Genomic DNA, 25,861 nt, shown 5'->3' with positions numbered 1-25,861 from the left:
ACAATTCTGCCCTAGCATCCAGGTACTGAGCAATCAGACAGTTGCTGCCTTCTCTCTTCTCACCTCTCCCCTCCCCACTCTTCTCCTCTCTCCTCACTAGTGTCTACTTCGGTTGAACACTATGGCTTATTAGAGACTGCAGAGGCACATGAATTGAAAGGCTCACTGATGATAATTTTCATTAGACAAAATATTAAGAATAACTTTGTTAGGTAAAAAATTAGAAAAAATATTTAAGAGCTTTGATGTATATATATCTTTGTGGTTTTAGGTTGCTCTGTTTTCTAAATTTAGGTATCTGCATTTTATACTGTTGTGTTGCTGTTGTTGATTAGGCAAGCTAGAAGTTATTTTAATTTTTTCCCCAAACGAGGTCTTGATCTATGGTTTCATTTTTATTCAAACATTTTAATGACTACTATTATCTTTTAAAGAACTATATTCTGCTTTTTAAAACAATTTGATTTGTTTTTCTTTTTTACATTTTTAGTTTAGATATTTTATGTTCATGTTTTCTTTTTTAACACTGAAAACATTTAGGACTTCAGGAATACTGAATTTTTGCTTTGTAGTATTCTAATTTTTATTATTCCTCTGATTCCAATTTTATTTTTTCATTAATTCTCATTATTTATTTAAAAATTGATTTAAAAAGCTATTACTATTTTTATTTAATTATGATCACAAAGTGTGGTCTATTTAATTTATATTATTTATTAAAATTTTAGTAGAGAATATATAGCAATTATTCTAAATTTTCTGTGGAAGTTTGGCAATAAGATATAAGGTATCTAGTGAAGTATATTCTCTTTTCAAGGGTAGCGTGTTCACTATTCTTCCTCTGAGTCAACTTCATCATATTATTTTTCTCTATGCTCTTAGGTAACTCTTAGGCCTTTAACTTCCCTGGTTTTTAGGGACCGTCACTTAAAAAACAGTCTATGATAGTTTGAATCCCCTCCACTTGATGAGCAGAGATTTGCATCTTTTGAGGGGTTATTTTCAGACATTGATGATGGGAGGGAAAGAATGAAGGTATGTCTCCAGGTTTAGATATACCACAGTCCAACCTGTTGTTGCTTGGTCACCTTAGCCAATCCCCTTGTTTCTGACAACTGTTACACTTTTTATAGATCATCATTTCTCACTAGTAGTTGCTATTTTACACAGCCCCTCTTCCAAAGCACAGCTAAAACCAAATTGTAACATATAACAAAACAGACTCGTGGTTGTATTAATTTTTCTAGGGCTACTGTAACAAATTACTGCAAACTTGGTGACTTAAAACCACAGAAATATATTCTCTATAGTTCTGGAGGCCAAAAGTACGAAATCAAGGTGCCATCAGGGTCACACTCTCTCCAAAGGATCTAGGGGAGGGAGAACTTTTTCTTGCCTCTACCAGCATTTGGCATTCCTTTGCTTGTAGATGCACTGCTCCAATCTCTGCCTCCAGAGATTTCCTCTGCCTTTTCTTCTCTGTGTATCCCTTTTTGTCTCAAATAAGAATACTCCAGTTAGATATACGGCCCACCTGAATGTAGTATGCGCTCATCCAGATCCTCACCTTGATCACACCTGGAAAGACCCTATTTCCAAACAAGGTTATGTTCTGAGATTCTGGGTAGACATCAAGTTTTGGAAGACACTATTCAACCCACCATAATTGGTATGAGCGGAAGAAAATTATGATGGATAGAAGAAAGGGGGGAAAAAACTAAACAGCATCCAGAGTCCAAATGCATATTGTTATGTATGATGCTAATAAAATATTTTTCTCTCTAAAATATCTACAGGCTCAATTAAGATGTGGATTTGACTTCTTAAATATTGTCAACAACAGTAAAAGAAACAAAAGAGGGGGAATAGAACATAAGTGGAATTACTAGGCATCACATCTATATATATGTTCATAGTAAGTATGTATTCCATTTTAGATAATTTGTATTTAGATATTTATTTTGTTTCATCTCATGCTTGTGTGCTCCTCTAGGGAAAAGACGATGCCTCATTCATCTTCGCCCCTTAAAAATTTTTGTATTCTTCAAGTGCTCAAAAGCTATGTCTTTGAAATTTTTATTAACAAATGTAGTACAGCAATAGTGCTAACAAGTGCAATACTAGAACAAGTGCAATATAGCCTCAAATCTGTGCTAAAATAGAAAAGATGGTAATCTGAATGTTTTTAACAGTAAGTAGAGGAATTTTATCTCAAATCAAACTAATCATAAGTGCTTTTACTATTATTTTTAAATTTCCATTATGAAAAGCAGAGAGATATAAAAAGTTTTGCAACTGACTGGTAGAAAGACTTAATTATTTCATCATGGGTTTGTGTTCTTTCTTCTCTCCACTCTGTAATCTGTACAGCATCTGCATTTTAAGACTGATTCCCCATGTGGTTGTCAGATAATTGCCAGAAGCAGTTGATAAAGACCTCTTAGAACCTCTCTCAGCCTTCCCTTTTAACAAGTAAAGGAACTAGTCCCCAAAGAAATTAACTCTTTAGTTCAGAGACACATTAATTCATTAATTTAAAAATATTTATAAATGCTAATATGTGTAATGTATCGTTCTTAGTACTGGGGATGGTATGGTGAAATTAAATAGACAAAACTTCTTACCCTTGTAGGGATTACATTTTAGTAGATGCAACCAGTGCTGTTCATTAATCCAATTTGTGGTGTGTAAAAATGGTTTATGATGGCATTTTAATAATCTGGTATAAAATAAGTTCTTTATAAATTGCACAAAAATTATAAGAAAATATTTTAACTGATATCAATATTATTGGGCCTGTTTGAACCAGTTTTAAGTTGCGAAACTTTATATCAACTCACCTAAAATTACAGTTATTACTTTAGCCATATTTAAATTAATGCCTCAATATTTCACACCAGTTGATACAGTAAATTTATGAGCCATTATAGCCCAGTGGCAACTTTTCTTTAGAGTAATAATGACACAAGCTCTTCAAGTAACCATTCTACCCAGGATGATTAATTCGACAGTAAAAATAAGCTTAGTTGCCAATGCATCATCCCTGTCTACCTAAGTCCTCCCCCAAACCAAACCAAACCAAACCAATACAGAAACAACAAACATGTTTTCAGTGCACACATATGATAAAGGTGTAATAAGCCTCTTTGTTGTTTGTTTCATTTGATTTCATAGCAACATCTACTCATCTCCACACATGTATAATTATCTGTTGGCACCTCATTTTTCTCTCCGATGAAGAAAGTAGTATAAAGAAGTATTACTAAACTAAGGCTGATTTAATTGTTTATGTTGCTGAAAAGATGGTGTGATAAAATACAGTAAGAATTGACTTTGGAGTTAGATTGACTAATTGACTTTGGAATTGACTGTTTTCAAATTGTGACTCCAGTATTTTCTATTTCTTTGATTTTTGGGAAAGGTACTGAAGCTTTCAGAACTTCAATTTCTTGATTTAAAAGTAGAAATTGGTGGGAAATATGATTAGATGCAATTAATACATAGGAAATAAAACAGCTGAAAGCTTGGGACATTGGAGACATTCAATAAATTTTTATGGGTTTTTAAAATAATCTTTATTTTTAAAAAGTTAATATGTGCAACATAGGAAACTGAAAAACACAAAGCAAAGAACAAAGTCATTCACAATCACAAGCAGTTTATAGTTTGACACGTTCTTCTAGGTCCTGTGGGTGTGTAGGCACAACATCCAATTTTATGGGACTGAGATCGTACAGTATGTATCCTGCTTTTTCACACATCATGAATATTTACCAATTCGAAATCCCAAAGCTATATGAGTATTTTGATAACTAAGAATACACTACACCAACTCAATCTGTTAAAAAAAATGTAATCCTGCCTTTCTTGGGACAAAAATTTCATAGAAGACAAAAATGGCAACACGCCTCTAGATAAAAGCACTGGCAGAGTTCCGTTTTAAATACTGCATTCCCTTAATGCTCAACTTAAAATGAAACAGAGCAACAGAATACACCAAGTATAATGTTTCTAAGATAATTCATTAGCAGATCTATACCACTGAAATATTAGTAAGGTATGTTTTCCATTGAATTACTTAATGTATTCCTATAGTACAGCCAAAAGAGATGCACATACATCAATGGCTATCATCAAAATGTAAATATGGACACATCTGCATACATCTCTCCCTATATACTTCCTTCTGCCCCTCAGCTGCAAACCTAATGAACAAGTCCTGACATATACTGCTTAGAAGTGGTTTAATAATTCCATGTCCAAGATGCATCTTTTCTATCAATTATAACAAAGGTATTTACAAATTGGCTAATTCACTAGCTGTAGTTTTTATCATACATTGTCACTCCAGACATCCATAAAGTGTAGATGTTGCAAAATAATGAACTTTGTCCACAATAAACACTTTACTAAAAATGCTCATATAGACTTGTGGTTATCATCTAAAACCATCTTCTAGATATGGAGATACTAGCACAGAGCCCTTCCCTTCACCCTTCCCCTTCTCCCTCTTCCACCATCCCCAGTGGCTAAGTATAGGACGTCTAGCTCCAGAAGGTGGACTAATAAATGTCACTCCCAGAAGACGGACCTTCTTAAAAACTAACAAAAGACGTTTATAAAGGGATTGTTTTACTACATCTATTTTTAACATACTTTGAGCATTAGGACTTGTTTATCCTTTAATACACAATATTAATTAAACTACACATATGGAACAATGGTCAGACCATCTGAACTAATCTAACTCATGGGCACAGAACCCTTCTCCCTGCATAACTCCTCCTCCCCAACCCATCGCCGCCCAATGAATAGTCAGCATATGCTCCTAAGCATCAAGTTTAACAATTCCATTCCCAAATGCAACCACTCCTAGGCAGTAATGAAAACAAATGCTGAGAGGGGTGTTACTTTTAGCCCCTTACTTTTAACCTGTGTTGTGCACTTTTAAACACCTAAAAAGACTAGATGTTTCAAATTGGACTATAGTTTTCCATTATATACACAGTAGCATTGAATAAATGGTATATATACATAACACAGACTCTAATTTGCATATCTTCTAAATAGGAACATTCTGGCCCAGAACCCTTCCCTTTCCAACCTCTACCAATCCCGTAGACAGCTATAAGCCATCTGTAATGCTTAGGGGGGATTTCAACAATTTCACTTCTGTGTTTCTAAGACGTCTTCCCTATGAATTTTAACACAAAGTGTACTCAATGTATTAGTTTACTAACTCTACTTTTGTCATACACTGGCAACACTTTAACATCCACTAGATGTAAGTTAGGACTCCTTTGTCCGCTTATATACACTATATACACAGCACAGTAAATGAAAATGCAGACATAAGGGAAAATGGTCAATGGGCATCATCATAAACACACTGGTAGAAAGCCCTTTGCACTTTGTGCTCCTCCTTCCCCATGAACCAGCACAAATATAGTAATGTGTACTGCTCAGAGAACTAATCCATTTCCAAAAGACAATATTTCATATAAAAAGGATAGCTAAAAAATGTGTTATTTACTACCTCTACTTTTAACATACTTTGTGCACTTCTAAATATCTAGAAAGACTATGTTTCCACCTCTACTATATTTACTACCTCTGCTTTTAACATACTTTGGGCACTTCTAAACATCTAGACTTATGTTTCAAATAAGAACTTAAGTTTGTCCACCATGTACACAGTAGTGTTGAACAAACTACACACCTGTAACAGTGGTTACACCTGAAAGTGTCTTCTAAATAGGAACATTCTGGTCTAGAATCCTTCATTCCTTCTAACTCATCTCCACCACCAACCTGGTGGATATAGGCACATGTGTCACTTAGAGCTGATGTTATCATTTTACTTCCAAAAGCCCTTTTCAGAAGACAGCCTTTCTATGAATTTTAACGAAGTGTACAAAATGTGTTAGTTTACTAACGCTATTTCTATCATACATTGGCAACCTCTTCAATATCTAGAGACTAGATATTATAAAATCAGGACTCATTTGTCCAGTATATACACAATATATACAGTATAGCAAAGTTAAATGAAATGCATGTAACATATGGGCAATGGATTAAGCTGAAATTTTCTAATAAACAATCGCAAAACACCTTTTGCAATTTCTTCCCTCTCATCTCCCAGGTAGTTCAACAATTCCACTTCCAAACAGCATTTCCAATCAGTTTTAAAAGCTGTTTACAAAAAGTGTTATTCTACTACGCTTTTAAATACATCAAGCACTTCTAAATATCTAGAAAAACTAGATATTTCATATAACTTGTTCACCATGTACACAGCACTGTTAAATAAAATCGCACACATGTAACAATGGTTAGCATCTGAGGTATCTTCTCAATGTGAACATTTTGGCCTTGAATCATTCCCTCCTCACTTCCTTCTCTCTCTGACTTTAATACAGTGGACAAGTGCAGGCACTTGTAATGCTTAGAGACGGTTGAACAAATTTCTATGCAAAAGTCATTCACAGAAGACAAGCTTTCCTATGAATTTCAACACAAAGCATACAAAATATGCCAATTTTACTAAATACTTCGTCATACACTGGCAACCTCTTTAAATCTAGAGACTAGACTAGATGCTGCAAAATTAGGACTCACTTGTCCTTTATATACACTATATACAGAGGAAAACAAAATGCCAAAACATACAGAAAAATGGTGTCTGAAAACGTCCAAGTATGAACATACTAGCATATTACGTTTTGCAATTTCTTCCCTCCTACCTCCTCTAAACCATTGAACAAGGATAGGCAGCACTATACTTCTCACAAAGGTGGCTTCACGATTCAATTTTCAAAAGACAGTATTTCCTATTAATTTTAGCAAAAAGATACTTACAAAATGGTATTTTACTACTTCTACATTTAACATACATCGGGCACTTCTAAACATCTAGATAGACTAGATGTTTCAAGTAAGGAGTTTATTTGTCCACTATGTACAAAGCAGTCTTGAACAAACTGCAAACATGTAACAACAGTTATAATTTGAAAGAAGCTTCCAGATATGAACATTCTGGCGTAGAACCCTTCCTATCTCCATCAACCCAGTGGGCAAGAATGCTCAAATCTTCAGAGACAATCTTTCCTACGACTTGTAAAACAAAATGTACAAAATATATGAGTTTACTAACTACACTTTTGTCATACACTGGCAACCTCTTTAACATCTAGAAAGACTAGATGTTGTAAATTAGGACTCATTTGTACATTATGTATACTATATACACAGATAAAACAAAATGCACAGAAAGAGATGATTCATCCTGCCTCGCTGTAAGCAGCGTGGCATAGAGCTCTCTGCAGTTCCCCCTCTTCCCTCCCCCCCTGTACCAGTGCACAAACACAATGAGTATTACTCAACAGGCGATTTGGCCATTCCCCACCAATAAAAACATTTTCCATGAATTGTAACAAAAAGATATTTACAAAATGTGATTTTATTACCTCTAATTTTAACATATATCAGGCACTTCAGAACATCTTAAAAAAACAGACATTTCAAAAACGCTTAGCATTGTCAACTATATATACAGTAGTGAGGAATAAAATGCATACAAAACAATGGATAGAATATGAAAATGTCTTCTAAATATGAACAGGCTGGCACAGAACCTTCTCTTCCTTCTCGGGTCCTCCGGCTCCATGTCATCTAACCCACTGAACGAACATGGATGTGCCATTTCCAGAGGCCGCCTAACAACTCCATTTCCAAAAGTCATCACCAGAAGACATTTATTTTCTACGACTTCCTTTAAACAAATGAGAATTTACAAGATGTGTGATTTTCTAACTCTACTTTATCATACGTCAGGAACCTCTTTCCATCTAGAAGGGCTAGATGTGACAAATGTTTTCTATTAAAAGGTTGGAGTGGAGTTGAGAGCAGGTTTTTCATATTATATACACAGGTCTTCCATAAATGGCCAGTAAATCTTCCCAAATGATGGTGGGCATTTCCAACAGTCCAAACGTGACCTGTCATTCTACCATTCCTCCCTTCCAACTGCAAGATCTGGCAGAGGAAAGACCAGCTGCCCCGTGGCCCCCAACCTTCCACCCGTTGTTCCGGACTTCGCTCACCTCCCAGGCCCTTTAAGGCCTTTGTCCATAGTTCAGGCCTTTGTCTAGGGAGGTCTCACCCAATGGGGACAGAGCAGTAGCCCGGGATCCGAATCTACGCGGCTCCGTGGCCTGATGAGGCAGCCGAGCCTGCCTGCGTCCCCAGGCTGCCTTGGCCGCCTTCCGGTTCTTCCACGCACTAACTGCTTCCACCGCCCGGCGTTTGGGCGGCCGCAGTGCTTCTGGACCCGCCACTCCCGCCGCCACCCAAAAGCGCTGCGTCCCGGCGGCTTGGCAGGCCCGGCAGGCTTGGACTGGGAGGCCCCGATCAGTCATCGAGGTGGGGTGGGGAAGAGAGGTTCACCGTGGCTTCAAGGCCTGGGTCGGGCCAGTGGGCAGCCACAGCGGAGGCCTCAGGTGTCTGAGTGCCACCCAGCTCACCTGCCAGCCCGCGGCCGAAGGCCCCAGGCCCTAGGGGAGCGGGCCACGCTCCGTGTCTCTCCAATAAATCTTAGTATAGCTAAAATTCTAATTACTGTAATGAATATAAACAACCCACTATTAAGATATTGATTTAGCCAACAATCAATTTTGATAAATCACTACTGTATTGTTGTTTTTTAAAGGTCATCATCTGAAAATATGAATTCAAAATAGGGGATTATCTTTGTTCACTCATTTGTAAAAAGACAATGTAGTAACAGAGTGGTAAAACCAGAAGAATAGAAATTAAGAAACTTATAGTCTCAGCAAGGCCACTTTCTATTTGTGTGACATTGGGCAAGTCGGGTAGTACTTTACATGACCTTATATATATTCCCTGTTTTCCTGCCTAGGTTTGCCTAATGTCACTTTCCCCTCTTCATCCATTGTTGGAATGGGTTAGCCTCTCTCCCACCTGAAACCTTTCTAAATGATGCCTAGCCTTCTTTCTTTCACTTTTTGCCCAGTTAACTCCCAAACATCCTTGTGATTTCAGCTTCAAAATCCCTTCCTCAGAGAAGGCTTTCCTCACCTTACAATCTAAATTATACCATACTGTTATAATTTATGATTGCACCCTTTTCTTCATAGCATTTGTTATAGTTAGTAGTATAACATATTTAAATCCTGTTTCCTTTACTGGATTTAAGACCCATGAGCACAGAATCCTTGTTGATTTTATCATAGCTGTATCTTTCATGCCTTTCTTGTCTAACACCCAGAAAATTCTCAATAAGATTTTAAAAATAAACTCTCCAGATCTGGATTTCCTCCTCTGTAAATAGTGAATAATAATCACAGTGTTATTGCAATCAATATGAGTTAATATATATATTTTAGAAATAGTAATCCAGTATGTTATTATTTGAATAAACCAATTTTCATTACTAATAAACTAGTGTATCTCAATATAAAAGTTGAAGGAAGACATTTTATAAGCATACTTTTATATAATTATGAAAACACTTTTAAAATACGCTGGACAGTGCACAATTCAAAAGCTTTGGATTCAAAGTGGGCCTGCCAAACGATGGACATTTCCTGTGGGACCATTATCAGTCTTTCAATTGCAGTCCTGATTGAGAATGTTGCAGTTGGAAGAAGTGATTTGCAATGACAAAAGAGTACTGGTTGAACTCTGATGAGTAGACTTATCATGTGTGGCAGGAAGTAAGGTTATCTGTGTCCAGGAAACAGATGGAAACCCATAGACTGCTTATGAAAGAAATGAATTCAGGAGATTAGAAAGTCATACCATTTACTTTTGAGGGGAAATTGTTGGCGGAGTTTCGAGTAATTTGGCTTGTCATTCTCAACATCTGTTGCCTTTGCCGTTATACCACTTAGCTCCTGATGACAAACTGAACAAGATCAGAGTGAGTGCATGATAACTAATAAGCATCTTCATGGGTAAAATCAGTTAACATCAAAAACAGGCCAGTGGCAATCGTGTATGCAGCTTCCTGTTAGTAGTCTCTTCATTTTTACTATTCTTAGATAATTCTTTCACTCCTCAAGGATGCCGTCTAGAAACGACTTTAATTATAGTAGCTTGCTTATAGAAATGGCCCTAAAAGAAACACATGTGTAATACAATTATAAGAATATCTGATATATGTTTTCTGATGTAGGATTATCAATCACGGTCATATCTGTAATGAAACTGGGGAAAAACTACACAGAAAAGAATTCAAAATGATTTGGCACTGCCTTCTGCTTGGCCCATCTGCTGTTACTTTTTTTTTCCCCTACTGGCAAAATGTTAGACAATATTTCAACTTAGCATCTCATAGGCAGTTAAACAACAGACAAGATAAACTATATTAATGTTCCATTTATTTTTTTTTAACTCTGTATACTGTTTTGTTTTTTCCCCTCAGTTAAGAGCAAGGTTAAATAGATCATTATGCTTTATTTGATTCAGCGTGTTTCATTCCTTAGAAACAATATTTTACATATCTAGCTTTCCTTTATACTGTGTAGTGGATAAATTGGAGTTCTGTTCCATGGACAAAGAAACTACAGTAGTCCGCCCTTATCGCAGGGGACTTGTTCCAAGACCCATAGTGGATGCCTACAATCACAGATAGTACCAAACTTTATACAGGCATACCTCATTTTATAACACTTCATAGATTTTGCAATTTATTTTTAACAATAAAAAGATTTGTGGCAATCCTGCATCAACCAAGTCTATCAGGGTTATTTTTCCAACAGCATGTGCTTACTTCATGTCTGTGTCACATTTTGGTAATTCTCACAGCATTTCAAACTTTTTCATTATTATATCTGTTACGGTGATATTTGCTAATTTGTTGATGTTACTGTTGTAATTATTTGGTGTACCACAAACCACATGCATATAACATGGCAAACTTAATCCATAAATGTTGTGTGTGTTCTGACTACTTCACCAACCACCTATTGTCCTGTCTTCCTCCCTCTCCTTAGGCATCTCTTTCATGAGATACAACAATATTGAAATGAGGACAATTAATAACCCTATAATGACCTCTAAGTGTTCAAATGGAAGGAAGAGGTGTATATCTCTCACTTTAAATCAAAAGCTAGAAACGATTAAGCTTAGTGAGGATGGCATGTTGAAAGCTGAGATTGGCCAAAAGCTAAGCCTCTTGAACCAAACAGTTAGCCAAGTTGTGAATGCAATGGAAAACTTCTTGAAGGAACTTAAAAGTGCTACTCCAGTTGCACTAAAAGTCACCAGCTGCATTAGCTGCTGAAATGAAAGGGAAACAGACATATTGCTGATACAGAGTTTTAATGGTTTAGATAGAGGATCAAACCAGCCACAACATTCCCTTAAATCAAAGCCTAATCTAGAGAAAGACCCTAACTCTCTTCAATTCTATGAAGACTGGAAGAAGTGAGAAAGCTGCATAAAAAAGTCTGATGCTAACAGAGGTTGGTTTATGAGGTTTGAAGAAAGAAGCTGTCTCATAACATTAGAGTGCAAGGTGAAGAAACAAGTGCTAATGCAAAAGCTGCAGCAAGCTATCCAGAAGCTCTAGCTAATATAATTGGTAAAGGTGGTTGTGCTAAACAATAGATTTTCAATGTACATGAAACAGCCTTATATTGGAAGACGATGCCATCTAGCCTAGAAAGAAGCCAATGCCTGTCTTCAAAGGACAAAGGGCAGACTGATTTTCTTGTTAGGGTTAATGAAGATGGTGATTTTAAGTTGAAGCTAATGTTCACTGACCATTCTGAAAATCAACGGACTCAAGAATTATGCTAAATCTACTCTGCCTGTGCTGTATAAATAGAACAACAAAGAATGAATGACAGCACATCTGTTTACAGCATGGATATTTTAAACCCACTGTTGAGACCTACTGCTCAAAAAATTCCTTTCCAAATATTACTGTTCATTGGTAATGCATCTGGTCACCCAAGAGCTCTGATGGAGATGTACATGGAGATTAATGTTGTTTTTATGCCTGCTAACAACATTCATTCTGTAGCCTATAGATCAAGGATTAATTCTCACTTTCAAATCTTACATAAGAAGTACATTTGGTAAGGCAATACCTGCCACAGGTTATGATTCTTCTGATGGATCTGGGCAAAGTAAGCTGAAAACCTTCTGGAAAGAATTATAGCATTCTAGATGTCATTAAGAACATCTGTGATTCATGGAAAGAGGTCAAAATATCAACACTAACAGGAGTTTTGAAGAAGTTAATTCCAACCTTGAACTGCTTTGAGCAGTTCAAGACTTCAGTGGAGGAAGTAACTACAGATATGGTAGAAATAAATAACAAAAGAACTAGAGCTGGAAGTGGAGTCTGAAGATGTGACTGAATTGCTGCAATCTTATAATACAACTTGAATGGATGGGGACTTGTTCCTTATGGATGAGCAAAGAAAGTGGTTCCTTGAGATGGGATCTACTCTTGGTGAAGATGCTGTGAATATTGTCAAAATGACAACAAAGAATTTAGAATATTTTATAAACTTAGTTGATAAAGCAGCAGCAGACATTAAGAGGATCGACTCCAATTTTGAAAGAAGTTCTACTGTTGGGTAAAATATTATCAGAGCATCATATGTGACAGAGAACTCTTTTGTGAAAGGAAAAGTCAATCAATGTAGCAAACTTCATTGTGGTCTTATTGTAAGAAATTGCCACAGCCCCCAAACAAAACAAAAAAGAGATACAATTTGTAATGACTTCTGGAAAGGAAGAAAGGAAGGAAGGAAGGATGAAAGGAAGGAAGGAGGGAGGGAAGGAGGGAAGGAGGGAGGGAGGAAGGAAGGAAGGAAGGAAGGAAGGAAGGAAGGAAGGAAGGAAAGAAAGAGAAAGAAAAAGAAAGAAAGAAAGAAAGAAAGAAAGAAAGAAAAGAAAGAAAGAAAGAAAGAAAGAAAGAAAGAAAGAAAGAAAGAAAGAGAAATTGCTACAGCCACCCCAATCTTCTGCAATTTCTGACCTGATCAATCAGAAATCATTAATGTTGGGGCAAGACTCTCCACTAGCAGAAGATTAGGATTCACTGAAGACTCAGATGATCATCAGCATTTTCTAGCCATGTAGTATTTTAATATTAAGATATGTACATTGTATTTAGACATAATGCTATTGTACACTTTAAAAAAAGTATTTTTATTTCAATAATTTTGGGGGTACAGGTGATGTTTGGTTACATGGATAAGTTATTTAGTGGTGACTTCTGAGATTTTGGTGCACCTATCACCCAAGCAGTGTACACTGCACCCAATGTGTAGGTTTTTATCCCTCACCCACCCTACACCCTTTTCCCTGAGTCGCTAAAGTCCATTGTGTCATTCTTATGCCTCTGCATCTTCATAGCTTAGCTTCCACTTATAAGTGAGAATATATGATGTTTGATTTTCCATTCCTGAATTATCTCTTTGAATAATGGTCTCCAATTCCGTCCAGGTTGCTGCAAATGTCATTATTTTGTTCCTTTCTGTGGGTGTTATTCCAAAATGTATGTTTGTGTGTGTGTGTGTGTGTGTGTGTGTATATTTTTTTTCCTTTATCCACTTGTTGATCGATGGGCATTTGGACTGGTTCCATATTTTTGCAGTTGTGAATTGTGCCACTATGAGAAAGCATGTGCAAGTGTCTTTTTCATATAATGACTTATTTTCCTCTGGATAGATACCCAGTAGTGGGATTGCTGGATCAAATGCTAGATCTACTTTTAGTTCTTTAAGGAATCACCATACTGTTCTCCATAGTGGTTGTACTAGTTTACATGCCCACCTGTTTTGTAAAAGTGTTCCCTTACACCACATCCATGCCAACATCTATTATTTTTTTGTTATGGCCATTCTTGCAGGAGTATGGCCATTCTTGCAGGTGGTATCACGTTGTGGTTTTGATTTGCATTTCACTTGATTGACTATAGTATAGTGTAAACATTACTTTTTTATACACTAGGACACCAAAAAATTTGTGTGACTTGCCTTACTGTAATATTCACTTTATTGTGGTAGTCTGGAACAAAACACAGAATATCTCCAAGGTATGTCTATGTGGACTCTGTTTTTCCTTCTACATGCATACCTATGATGAAGCTTAATTTATAAATTATACATGGTAATAAAGTAACAACTAATAATAAAATAGAACTCCATTATAATACTGTAATAAAGGCTATATGAATGTATACTGTCTTTTTCTCTCAAAATATTATACTGCGTGCACCTATTTTTGGATCTTGGCTGACCACAGGAAACTGAAGCAGAGGAGAAAAACTGCAGATCTGAGTAGGGACAACTGTATAGTGTTAAAAAGCCTGCAGTTCATTATAGTTTCAGGATGATAGTCTCAAGAGTGAAACTAGGACATGTGCCAACCACTTAATTAAGCTTTTAAAATAATTAACTCCTATCGGAAACACACCTTCAATAAAATGAATTTACAGTTTCCTACTAAGCACAGACCTGAACACTGAAAATAAAACCTGGATTTTGGTAAAATTTCCCATCTCCATTCCATCATACATATCATTCATTCATTTATTCAATCTTTTATTTAACCTGAATGATCTCAGGCCTCACCAGCTTTGAATAAATATGAGGTTACATGAACTTTAACACTCAGCTTCCCATGACTCTTACTTCTAATTTGCATGATTGCAAAATCTCAGCTTGCTTAATGCTTCTGGAGTTTCCACAATTATTTCTGGGAATCCCCAAGAGAAGGTTTATATGAGTTTGCACAAATTCAGTTATGTTTCTCTGCTCTAATATTTTGCTAAAGTGCTAGCAACACTTTGCTAAAGTGTATTTGATGCCCAAAATATGCTTTGGGGAGAAACTCTGCACCTGCTATGACTACCAGACTTTCTGTAAGAAGGAGACTGCTGGGTGCCTTTATCTCCCCTGAACTTGATGAGAACAGAGATTCTCGATGGGTCATCACTCTCAACCCTCTGAGACTATGGTAGCATAGGATGGTTACTTTGTACTTACCTCTGTATAATTCTACCATGAGGACCTCTGAATTAGCACTTCTTTCCCTAAGTCTTACAAGATTTTTATGATGATCCCTTTAGCTTCCCCCTGTTGTTGCTCTTTCTGTCTATGTTACTTCTACTTTTTAGACTGGGTCAGGGCAGGAAAATCTTATCTTCCATTTCTCTGTCTTATCTTTCCAGATATCAGTGCAAAAAAAAAAATAATAATAAATAAAAAAATAAAAAAAAAGAAAGAAAGAAAGAAAAAAAAAAACGGTAAAAGAAACTGTTCTTTCTTTCTTTTTTCCATCCAAAGTAAAATTAAAAATGTTTATTAATAAACTGATTCCCCAGGCTGTCACTGATCTACTATTCTGTAAAGAACCAATCTGAGTCTCAGTTTTGCTCAGAACAAAAAGAGTTATTGAATAGCTACTATGAACTAGGCTTATATTGAGTGCTGGATCAGAAATTTTTTAAAAAAATGTCTCAGCCCCTGCCTTCAATAAACTCTTGGTTTGAGAAAAGGCATTCAATGACAAAAATAACTAGTAACTTAAAAATGTAAATGTTATAATAAAAAGAATGAGAAATTGTTGTAAACATACATGGGGATTACTAATTTGGCTGGGTACAGCATTTTGAGAAAATATTTTTGGAGGAAGTGGCAGGTAAAATTTTGTTGGTATTTTGGGAGGGGTATGAAAAGGCTGACTTGAATCTCGGGAGGCAGAGAAAGAGATTAAGGGCATCCAGCAATACAATGAGTATTGCTTTACAATGAGTAAAGTCAAGACATTCTCAAATGCTCACAGACCTCTGAAAATAGAAGTTCTAGGTGGCCGAGATGTTACATACATGAAAGAGAATTTTAAGAGTAGTTTGAGGGTAAGATTATGAAGGGATTTTGATTGTCAAACTGAGCTATGTGGACTTTATCCTGTTAGGTGATGAGCAGCCATTAGAGGCTTTAAACAAGAATCTGACACATAATTGTGTCAAAGCAAATGAGGAGGCCAGGCCATTGGCCTGAGGTTATCTCTGTACTGGGAGCTCTTAAGTAAGCAAGCTGAAACTTAACTTGAAGACATTTCTTGTAATTGACTTAAAAACAAAAGCAAACCAAACAAAAACAACTGAACTTCTGACAATCATAAACAGCCAACTAGCTGACTGATTCTATAACTGATCCTATAACTAGGGACCTTCCATAGAATCATACCAAAATAAAGGAAATGCCTAGCTGGTTCCAATCAGGTAATTTCTTTATGGCTGTGATCAGCCTATAAAGCTTGCTGCTCATGTTACTACTGGAGCAGAGCCTATAACATCCTTTCATGTTGGTGCTTTCTGATTCGTGGATTGTTCAAGTAAACTTTGTTAAATTTCTTTTGTCTAAAGTTCTTCTTTCAACAATTGTGTGTTAAGATATAACTCTGGGAGCATTTTGCAAAATGCGTTGGAAGAGGGAGAAAACATTGGCATGAGGATGAGTTTGGATGCCTTTGAAATAATCCAGGCAATAGGTAAGAAGGGCCTGAATTAAGAATGTAAATGGGATAGAGAAAATTTGGAGATGTTTTAGAGTTTGAGTGTGGAAAGGATTGAGAGAGGAATCACTGTGGTTTTTAACATTTCCAACATAGGATATTAGGTGAAAGAGCCTATGATAGATCAATACAGAGGGATAGGTTTTACTCAGTTTTTAAAACTTCAAATAAACAATGTACCTGTTTTGTAGGTAGAATAATGTTCCCTCAAATATGTCCATGTCATACGCCCTAGAACCTGTGAATCTATGTTTCTTTACATGGTAGAAAAGTTCTTGCAATTGTTGTTAAATTAAGGAATTTGAGATGGAGAGATCACCCTGAATTACCCAGCTGGGTTCATTGTAATCACAAAGGTCCTTGTAATAGAGAGGCAAGAGAGTCAAAGGCAGAAAGAGATGTAATGACAAAAACAGGGTTAGAGTGATGTGCCTTGAAGATGGAGGCAAGGAATACAGGCAGCCCCTAGAAACTAGAAAAGGTTAAGGAAATAGATTTCTTTTCCCCAGAGCCAGGGATGCAGGGATGCAGCTCGGCAGCTATGTTGATTTTAGCCCATAAGAACCATTTTGAACTTCTGAATTTCCAGAGTTGTAAGGTAATACATTTGGGTTATTTTAAGGTACTGAGTTTCTGGTAATACAACCTGTTATCCTCAGATGATCTCTGTGCGTGTTAACTGGGAGAATATCAGTGTTTTTTCCTGAGTGGAACAAAGATAAAACTCTCCATATGGTAACTATTTTTATTTATATGTCAGATAACTTTAAGAAGAGATGGGAGTGTTCCAGGTGGAGTGAATAGCTTCTGCAGAAGCCCACAATCTAAATGCCCAACAGGGAACATCTGTTTGGAACTCCCTTAGCTTGCTCTTAGCCAGTGCTGCTGACTTTCATCATGCCGGTTCACCAGCTCTATCAGCTTGGAGAAAGTGAAAGCCCTACTCCTGGCAATGGGTCACTTGAGCTTAGAGGGTAAATGTTTCTGGGTCATTTAGCCCACTGGGCTCTGCGTTTGGTTCCTGTGCCTTTCTCTGTAACCCTTGCCGTGATGATTCATTCTGGACTCCCTTCTCTTGCAATGTCCTATCAATACTGATTCTGTCACTTACAAAGCTGTGTTAACTTTGTCATACATACGTCTCTTTATCAGAGGCTCCGTTTCTCATCCATAAAATGGCAATAACAAAGCCAACCTCCCTGGGTCAGGATTTTTGGCCATTTGGCTTCTTGATGCACAGCAGTGACAAGTTTAAGGCACCCCAACCTGGGGTTACCCGTATTAAGGGCCAACTTCACCTACCCTTCCTGTCAGGGGGACTCAGTCTACTCGTCTTTTTTTTTTTTTTTTTTTTTTTATTCCTCTTTTCCTTGCCCACAGGGCTTCATGTTTGTCTTGAGGATGAGACCCCTATTTCTTCTGGATTTATGGGTGGGAGGAGAGTGAGGGAGTGAAGTGAGAGTTTCTGCTAGAAGACTCTGGATATAGTTGATGTCTGGAAGACTTCCTAGGGGCACGTCATGTCATAAATGACAACTAAGATGTGTTGAAACAAAGGTCATTAGAATTCAAAGCCTACATATTAATATTTTCTGGTGTTTTAATTCACTTGTTGGTGGGTTCAACTTTTTTTTTGATACACTCTTTTTACTTTCCTTTTTACTACTTCTTCCTATTCCAGCGCCAACCACTGACTTGAAGATGTAAGCAGATGACTAATGTGGTTTACACAGAGTAGAAGAATTTCTTCTCCCCATTTCAAATTAATGACATGCTGACAATATATATCCTAAAGAATCTGAGCATTTTGATGTTGACATAGAGAAAAACCAGCCCAACTAACATCTGTTGAGTGCTTGGAATGTGCCAGACACTGTGCTATGTGTTTTATATCTATTCTAATTTAAAACTCATATCAAATTTAAGATGTTGGTGTTAATGTCTCAGTTTTACAGATGATTAACCTGTCTTCTGATGCTTAATGAGACTTGTGTGTTACCAATGTGCATATGGCTAGCAATGGAAAGTATTGATATTAGAATTAAAGTCTATTTAATTCCAGAGTCAATGCATATTTCTCTGCCCCCTAATCTCCATTCTAGAAACTAATCCATTCTGGGAATTCTTTCACAAGCTGTCATTTGGAGGATAGTGCAGAAATTGTACAATTTCAACTGAGAAGGTCTGAATGTATGCAGAATTTTGTTATAAACTAGGTGTGTGACTTTGGACAAGTTATTTTCTCATCTTGTTGAGTCTCATTACTACTGGTGGTATTACACATGTAATGGTAACGGTAAGGTGTTTCAAGTTTGGGTTCCAGCTCTGTAATGATTTAGCTGGATGGTTTGGGGAAAACCACTTTACCTGTATAGGCCTTAGTTTTTTCTTTGTTTATTTTACCTGTAAAATGAGAGGACTGTGGAAGCCTTGTTCCTGTTAGGTTTGAAATTTTGTTATACTAAGGGTTTCAATTTCAATAATAATAGTTCCGCCCAGGCAGCTAGCGGGAGCAATTCTAACAGTTCATTAATACAGAAACGATCTTCTTTGAACAATGAAATACTATCCTGGCCAGCCTGGGCTCCAGCCAGATATATTTACAGAGCATCCTTTAGACTGAAATAGAAATTTATTGCTCAACCATCTGTTACAATTAAGAAAAGATCTGAAAATGTTTTCTATGTGTTTGACTAATCATGTTTTAGGGCCCTGTGGGTACTTTACAAATTATATGCCTTCCCTTTTTCTTGGCATCATTAAAAATCTGGGATCTGTTTCCAAAACTTATCAGCTCTTGCTCTCTATTATTTTCTCTTTTTCTAAAGAAACTTGTTCAGAGCCCCAAATGGAATAGAGCAAGCAAATATGTCTCAATATAAAGTTAGCCTGTAAAGCAAATGAATTGTCTTTGGTGAGTGAGTGGTTTGGAAACAACTGAATGAATATTGCAACATAAGTATCTGTAATTTGTATTCATTGGACTATGACCTACCTGGTATCAGCCATGAGAAGACCTTAAGACCCAATTACTGAGCAGGGTCTCTTGTTTCCTTCTTAAGAAAATAGGGATACAATAGAATTAAAATAGCCCACTTGTGTGGCCAGTACTTGGAGAATACTGCAAGGGAAAGCTGTGGAACCCTCCCACCTCATTCTACCTTTGCACATCTTCTCAGTGCTCTCTTGTACTTTGCCTCTGTGTTTCATCTCATACATGACTCAAGAACGTAAAAAGTAGGCTTTGGGAAAATGATATTTTCCCAAAAACTTGTGTTTCCTTTTAACTCTAAGAATCTTTCAGTTGTGTTCAACTACTTCATGTAAAGAAAAATAATTGTTAAGTAGTCTAGTTTCTGTAGTATTCTTTTTCAAAGTACTCAGCAGAATCCAGCTATTTCTTTCAAAGTACTTTTGTTTTGAAAGTACTTTTTTCTTAAAAAAAAATTTATTTTTCTTTCAATAAATGTAGGGGTACAAGTCGTTTTGGTTATATGGATGAATTCTATAGTGGTGAAGTCTGAGCTTTTAGTGTAACTGTCACCCAAATAGTGTACATTGTATACAATATATAATTTTTCAAACCTAACCCCTGCCATCCTACCCACTTCTGAGTCTCCAATGTCCATTATACCATTTTGTATGCCCCTGCAAACCCATAGCTTAGCTTCCACTTATAACTGAGAACATGCAGTATTTGGTTTTCTATTCCTGAATTACTTCACTTGGATAATGGCCTCTAGTTTCATTCAGATTGCCGCAAAATACATTATTTCATTCTTTTTTTATGGCTGAATTGTGTTCCATGGTATACTACTTCCATGGTATTCTATGTGTGTATACACACACCATATTTTTTTATCCATTCATCATCTGACGGGCATTTAGGTTAATTTTACATCTTTGCAGTTGTGAATTGTGCTGTGATAGACATACAAGTGCACATGTCTTTTCTTTTGGGTAGATATCCAGTAGTGGGATTGCCAGAGTGAATGGGAGATCTACTTTTTAGATCTTTGAGAAATCTCCATACTGTTTGTCATAGAGGTCTTACTTATTTACATTCCTACCAACAGTGTATAAGCATTCCCTTCTCACCATATCCACGCCAACATTTATTGTTTTTGACTTTTTTTTTTTTGGAGACTGTTTTTGACTTTTTAATAATGACTATTCTGTCTGGGGTAAGGTGGTGTCTCATTGTAATTTTAATTTGCATTTCCCTGATGATTAGTGATGTTGAGCATTTTTTTAAATTTTTTTTTTTTTTTTTTGCCATTTGTATATCTTCTTTTGAAAAGTGTCATTTGTCCACTTTCTAATAGGTTTTTTTTTTTCCTTGCTGGTTTGTTTGAATTCCTTTTTGGATTCTGGATGTTGTCTTTCATCAAATGTATAGTTTGTGAATATTTTCTCTCATTCCGTATGCTGTCTATTTACTCTGTTGATCATTTCTTTTGCTGTGTAGAAGTTTTTAGTTAATTAAGTCCCATTTATTTATTTTTGGTTTTCCTGCATTTGCTTTTGAGTCTTAGTTATAAATTGTTTGCTGACACCAATGTCCAGAAGCGTTTTTCCTAGATTTTCTTCTAGAATTTTTATGCAGTGTGATCTTACATTTGAGTCTTTATTCTCGGGATCCAGTTTCATTCTTCTGCCTGTGGCTATCCAATTTTCCCAACATCATTTATTGAATAAGGTGTCCTTTTCCCTGTTAATGTTTTTGTCTGCCTTTATTGAAAATCAGTTGATTGTAGGTATGTGGTTTTATTTCTGGGTTCTCTATTCTGTTTCATTGGTCTATGTGTCTGCTTGTATATCAGCACCATATTCCTTTGGTTGTTATAGCCCTGTAGTATAATTTGAAGTCTGGTAAAGTGACACCTTCATATTTGTTCTTTCTGCTTATAATTCTTTTGGCTATTTAGGCTCTTTTTGGTTCCATATAAATTTTGTATTATTTTTTCTTAAATCTGGGAAAAATGACATTGTCATTTTTTGATAGAAACTCCACCGAATCTGTAGATTGCTTTGGGCAGTATGGTAATTTTAGATATTGATTCTTCCAAATCATGAGCAGGGGGTGTTTTTCCATTCATCTGTGTCATCTATGACTTATTTCATTAGTGTTTTCTAGTCCTCCTTGTAGAGATCTTTCCCCTCCTTGCTTAAGGATTGATATGGTTTGAATATATGACCCCACCAAATCTCATGTGAATTGAAATTCTCCATGCTGGATGTGGGGCCTGGTGGGAGGTGTTTGGGTCATGGGGGTGGATCCCTCTTGGCTTGATGCTGATATGGAGATAATGAATGAGTTGTTGAGAGATCTGGTTGTTTAGGTGTGTGGCATATTCCCTCCCACTCTCTCTCAGTCCTACTCTCACCATGTGATACCTTTACTTCCCTTTTGCCTTCTGCCATGATTGTACGCTTCCTGAGACCCTCATCAGAGGGTGAGCAGGAATTGGTGCCATGCTTATACAGCCTGCAGAACTAACCAACCCTCCTTTCTTTACACATTTCTCAGTCTCAGGTATTTCTTTATAGCAACACAAGAATGGACTACTACAAATATATTCTGAGGGATTTTTTTTCTTTTGCTAAATAAGATTGGCTTCTTGATTTGATCTGCAGCTTGGCTGTTACTGGTGTACTGGTGCTACTGATTGGCATATGTTGACTTTGTAGCCTGAGACTTGACTGAATTCGAATCTTTGTCAAAGCTAGGAGTCTTTTGGAGGAGTCTTTAGGGTTTTCTAGGTATAAGATCATATCAGTGGCAAACAGATAGTTTGACTTCTTCTCTTCCAATTTGGACGCCCTTTATTTCTTTCTCTTGCCTGATTTATCTGGCTAGGACATCTATTACTGCGTAGAATAGATGTGGTAAATGCAGGTATCCTTGTTTTATTCCAGTTCTGAAGGGAGATGCTGTCAACTTTTACCCATTTAGTATGATGTTGGATGTGGGTTTGTTATATATGACTTTTATTATTGTGAGGTATGTTTCTTATCTATGCCCAGTTTGTTGAGGGTTTTTATTGGGAAGGGATGCAAGATTTTACAAAATCTTTTTTTTTTTTTTTTTTTGCATTTATTGAAATGATCAAATAGTTTTTTGTTTTTTGTTTTTGAGACGGAGTTTTGCTCTTATTGCCCAGGCTGGAGTGCAGTGGCGCAATCTTGGCTCACTGTAACCTATGCCTCCCAGGTTCAAGCTATTCTCCTGCCTCAGCCTCCTGAGTAGCTGGGATTACAGGTGCCTGCCACCATGCCTGGCTAACTTTTTGTATTTTTAGTAGAGACGGGGTTTCACCACGTTGGCCAGGCTGGTCTCGAACTCAGGTGGTCCACCTGCCTCGGCTTCCCAAAATGCTGGGATTACAGGTGTGAGCCACCATGCCCAGCCCATGGTTTTTGTTTTTTATTCTGTTTATGTGATGAATCATTTATTGACTTGTGTACATGGAACTATTCTTGCATCCCTAGGATAAAACCCACTGAATCATGGAGAATTATCTTTCTGATATTCTGTTGTATTTGATTTACTAGTATTATGTTGAAGATTTTTGCATGTATATTCATAAGAGATATTTGTCTATTGTTTTCTTTTCTGGTTGTGTTCTGTCCTGGCTTTCATATCAGGGTATTACTCACATCACAGAATGAGATAGGGATGATTCCCTCCTCAATCATTTGGAATAGTTTCAGTATTATTAGTATCAGTTCCTCTTTCAATATCTAGAATTGTGTATGTAAATCCATCTGGCCCTGCATTTTTTGTTGTTGTTGTTGTTGGAGATTTTTTATTACTGATTCTATCTCATGCCACTTATCGGTCTGTTAAGGATTTCTATTTCATCCTGATTGGAGGTAGTGGGGGGTTGCATGTTTCCAGGGATTTGTCCATTTCCTGTAGATTTTCTAGTTTGCGTGCATATAGGTATTAATGGTAGTTTCAGATAGAAAGTACTTTTTTGAAAGTACTATTGTGAAAGTATTTTGCTGACAATATTTTTTGGGAAAATACTTTGAAAATACTGTTTGGAAAGTGCTCTTTTAGCTCAGACATCATATTAAGAACTCTCTTTTGCTCAACCACCAGAGTTCTGCATAGAGGGGAAAAGTGTACAATCTTTGTCCAGGTTTTTACTGTCTTCTCAACATTTTTAAGTGATCTTGTGTTTGCTTAAGAAAGCTAACCACTTTTGTGGCATCAGCTAGAACGTAATTCATTTTATCTTCACCTTCCTGCAAAGAAAGTAGTATATTGAGAAAAATGTGAGGACTTTTTTTTTTTAATAATTAGAGAGCTAGACCTTCTCATAGAGCCAGCCATTGATAGGATACCATTAGGATAGATGCCAATACAGTTTCTTCAAGATACACCTTTATTTTTTTCAAAATATGAAGACAAAACATTAAATATATCTTGACTTATGTTGCTTTCAGCAACTTATTGCAGTAGCAAAATTTTTCTTGAATTTCTCTATCCTTTATAAATCTCAGAAATCTGATAGCATGACATTTATTGGTAAAATGTGTTTACTAATCAGTCTGCATAGACAAGCTTTTGCTTTTCAGTTAATTACACAAAACCTCTTAAATATTATGTGATATGTCATCACTAAATTAACTTACTCTATTTTTAAGACTAAAATCTTTTGAATTTTTCCAATTGCATCTTGTTTTAGTCACTAAATGCCATTATTTTTAGTTTCTTACCAACTTCACAACTTTTTTCTTCTAAGCAATCTGTTTTGTTATTCAGAAACTTGATTTTTGAGATTTTTGACTGTATGTGACTTTTCTTGACAAAATCTTCACTCTGTTTTGAAATTCCAATAGCTGTTTAAAATAGTCAGTACTCTTCCTTGTCAAATGGTTGTAATTTGCAGTTAAGTGTCTTTTCAAGATTTCTCATGGCATTGCAACATTTTAACTTGTCTGCCACAGACAACATGGAATGGGCGCAGCAACTTGGATTACTTGACCATGTGAAACCCAAGGATAAGTAGCTTTCCTTGTAAACACATAATTTTTTTGCTCTGTTGATACACGAGTGCAGAGAAATAACCCAGAAGATTGTAATTCTTCATCATTAACATTATGAGAATTGTTCATAAGCCTAAGTCTAAAATCTTTCTCTTTCTCAGCATGTCTTAAGTTCAAAAATTGCCACATCAGACCATCAGAGTTGCTTGTAAAATATAAACATGAATAAAGTATAATACAAAAGGTTATAATAAATAACTAACTGAGAATATTGCAAAAGTAGAACTTGATAATCATAAGGCAATTTACTTCTAACCCATACAATCCATGCAAGGCAACAATCCATGTTTTGCAACATTTATAACAACAGCAAAGCAACAATAGGACGGCTGAGTCACAGCACATAGAAACACCCTTTTTTAAAATGAAAAATTATGTCTTACTGCCTATTGTATCAGGGGAGTTCTCCCCCAGTAAGTCAGTAGGAGGCATGCAAAACCAAGAATGCAGGAAGGAATTAAAAGACTCGAGGAAATGGACATGTTGAAACAGATATATTATATGAAGCCAGAAAATTCATTAGGAATTAATGGGAACCTTCAGGAAAAACACCATTCAACAATGCCTTCAGGATGCACTAGAGAGATGGGCATGATTATCCCTAAGGAGTACAGCAGTAGCTCTCCTCTGCATGTGGAAGTGCTAATTGTGGGAGAGGTGATCACAACCTTTGCTTATTAATAATAATGAGGATGACATATGTGACACAGCAAGGATATTTCAATTAATATAATGATTCACAAGTTCAGAGGGGCAGTGAGGAGGCTATTAATAGAATATAATATCCCTAATGGTAATATAGATTAGGAGACAACAAGAGTGTTGCTTAATATATACAATCAAAAGAAGGTAAGTGTGCATGTGCAAGAGACTGGATGGGTACCTTATTTTAAGTCATGCTCTTTTGCCAAGATTCTCCACTTGAGTCAGTTTCAGACCCAGAACCTTTTGACTAAAGACATAGTCAAATCCCTAGGAGGAAGGACCATGTAACACCATGGAAGGTACAGTTTGTAATGGTTTCCTCAGTCTTTCTTCAACTATGCCTGTAGCCATTTATTCACTTGACTGAGTTTCAGGGACAGAGTAATGTCCAGACACTTCGAAGGTTATTGGATGCAGGGCCTGAGTTGACATTGATACTTGGAGTCTCAAAATATTACCATGGCCCCTGTTAGAAGAGAAGCCTATAGGGTTAAGGTTATAAATCTTGGCCAAAGTAGGGCTTATAGAAGGA

At 36.5% G+C, this 25,861-nt stretch overlaps 1 long non-coding RNA gene across 1 annotated transcript in view; it reads left to right on the top strand.

Annotated features, from left to right (window-relative positions):
* LOC103878182 overlaps positions 1-25,861 on the top strand; it is a 66,667-nt gene that overhangs the window by 18,026 nt on the left and 22,780 nt on the right. The window contains exon 4 of the long non-coding RNA XR_002517481.2: positions 1,797-1,915. This is a non-coding gene — a long non-coding RNA (uncharacterized LOC103878182). The remainder of the gene's footprint in view (positions 1-1,796; positions 1,916-25,861) is intronic.

This window comes from Papio anubis, chromosome 13 (genome assembly GCF_008728515.1).
Source record: "Papio anubis isolate 15944 chromosome 13, Panubis1.0, whole genome shotgun sequence".
In the NCBI taxonomy this organism is placed as follows: domain Eukaryota; kingdom Metazoa; phylum Chordata; class Mammalia; order Primates; family Cercopithecidae; genus Papio; species Papio anubis.
This window is presented reverse-complemented; position numbering and strand designations above follow the sequence as displayed.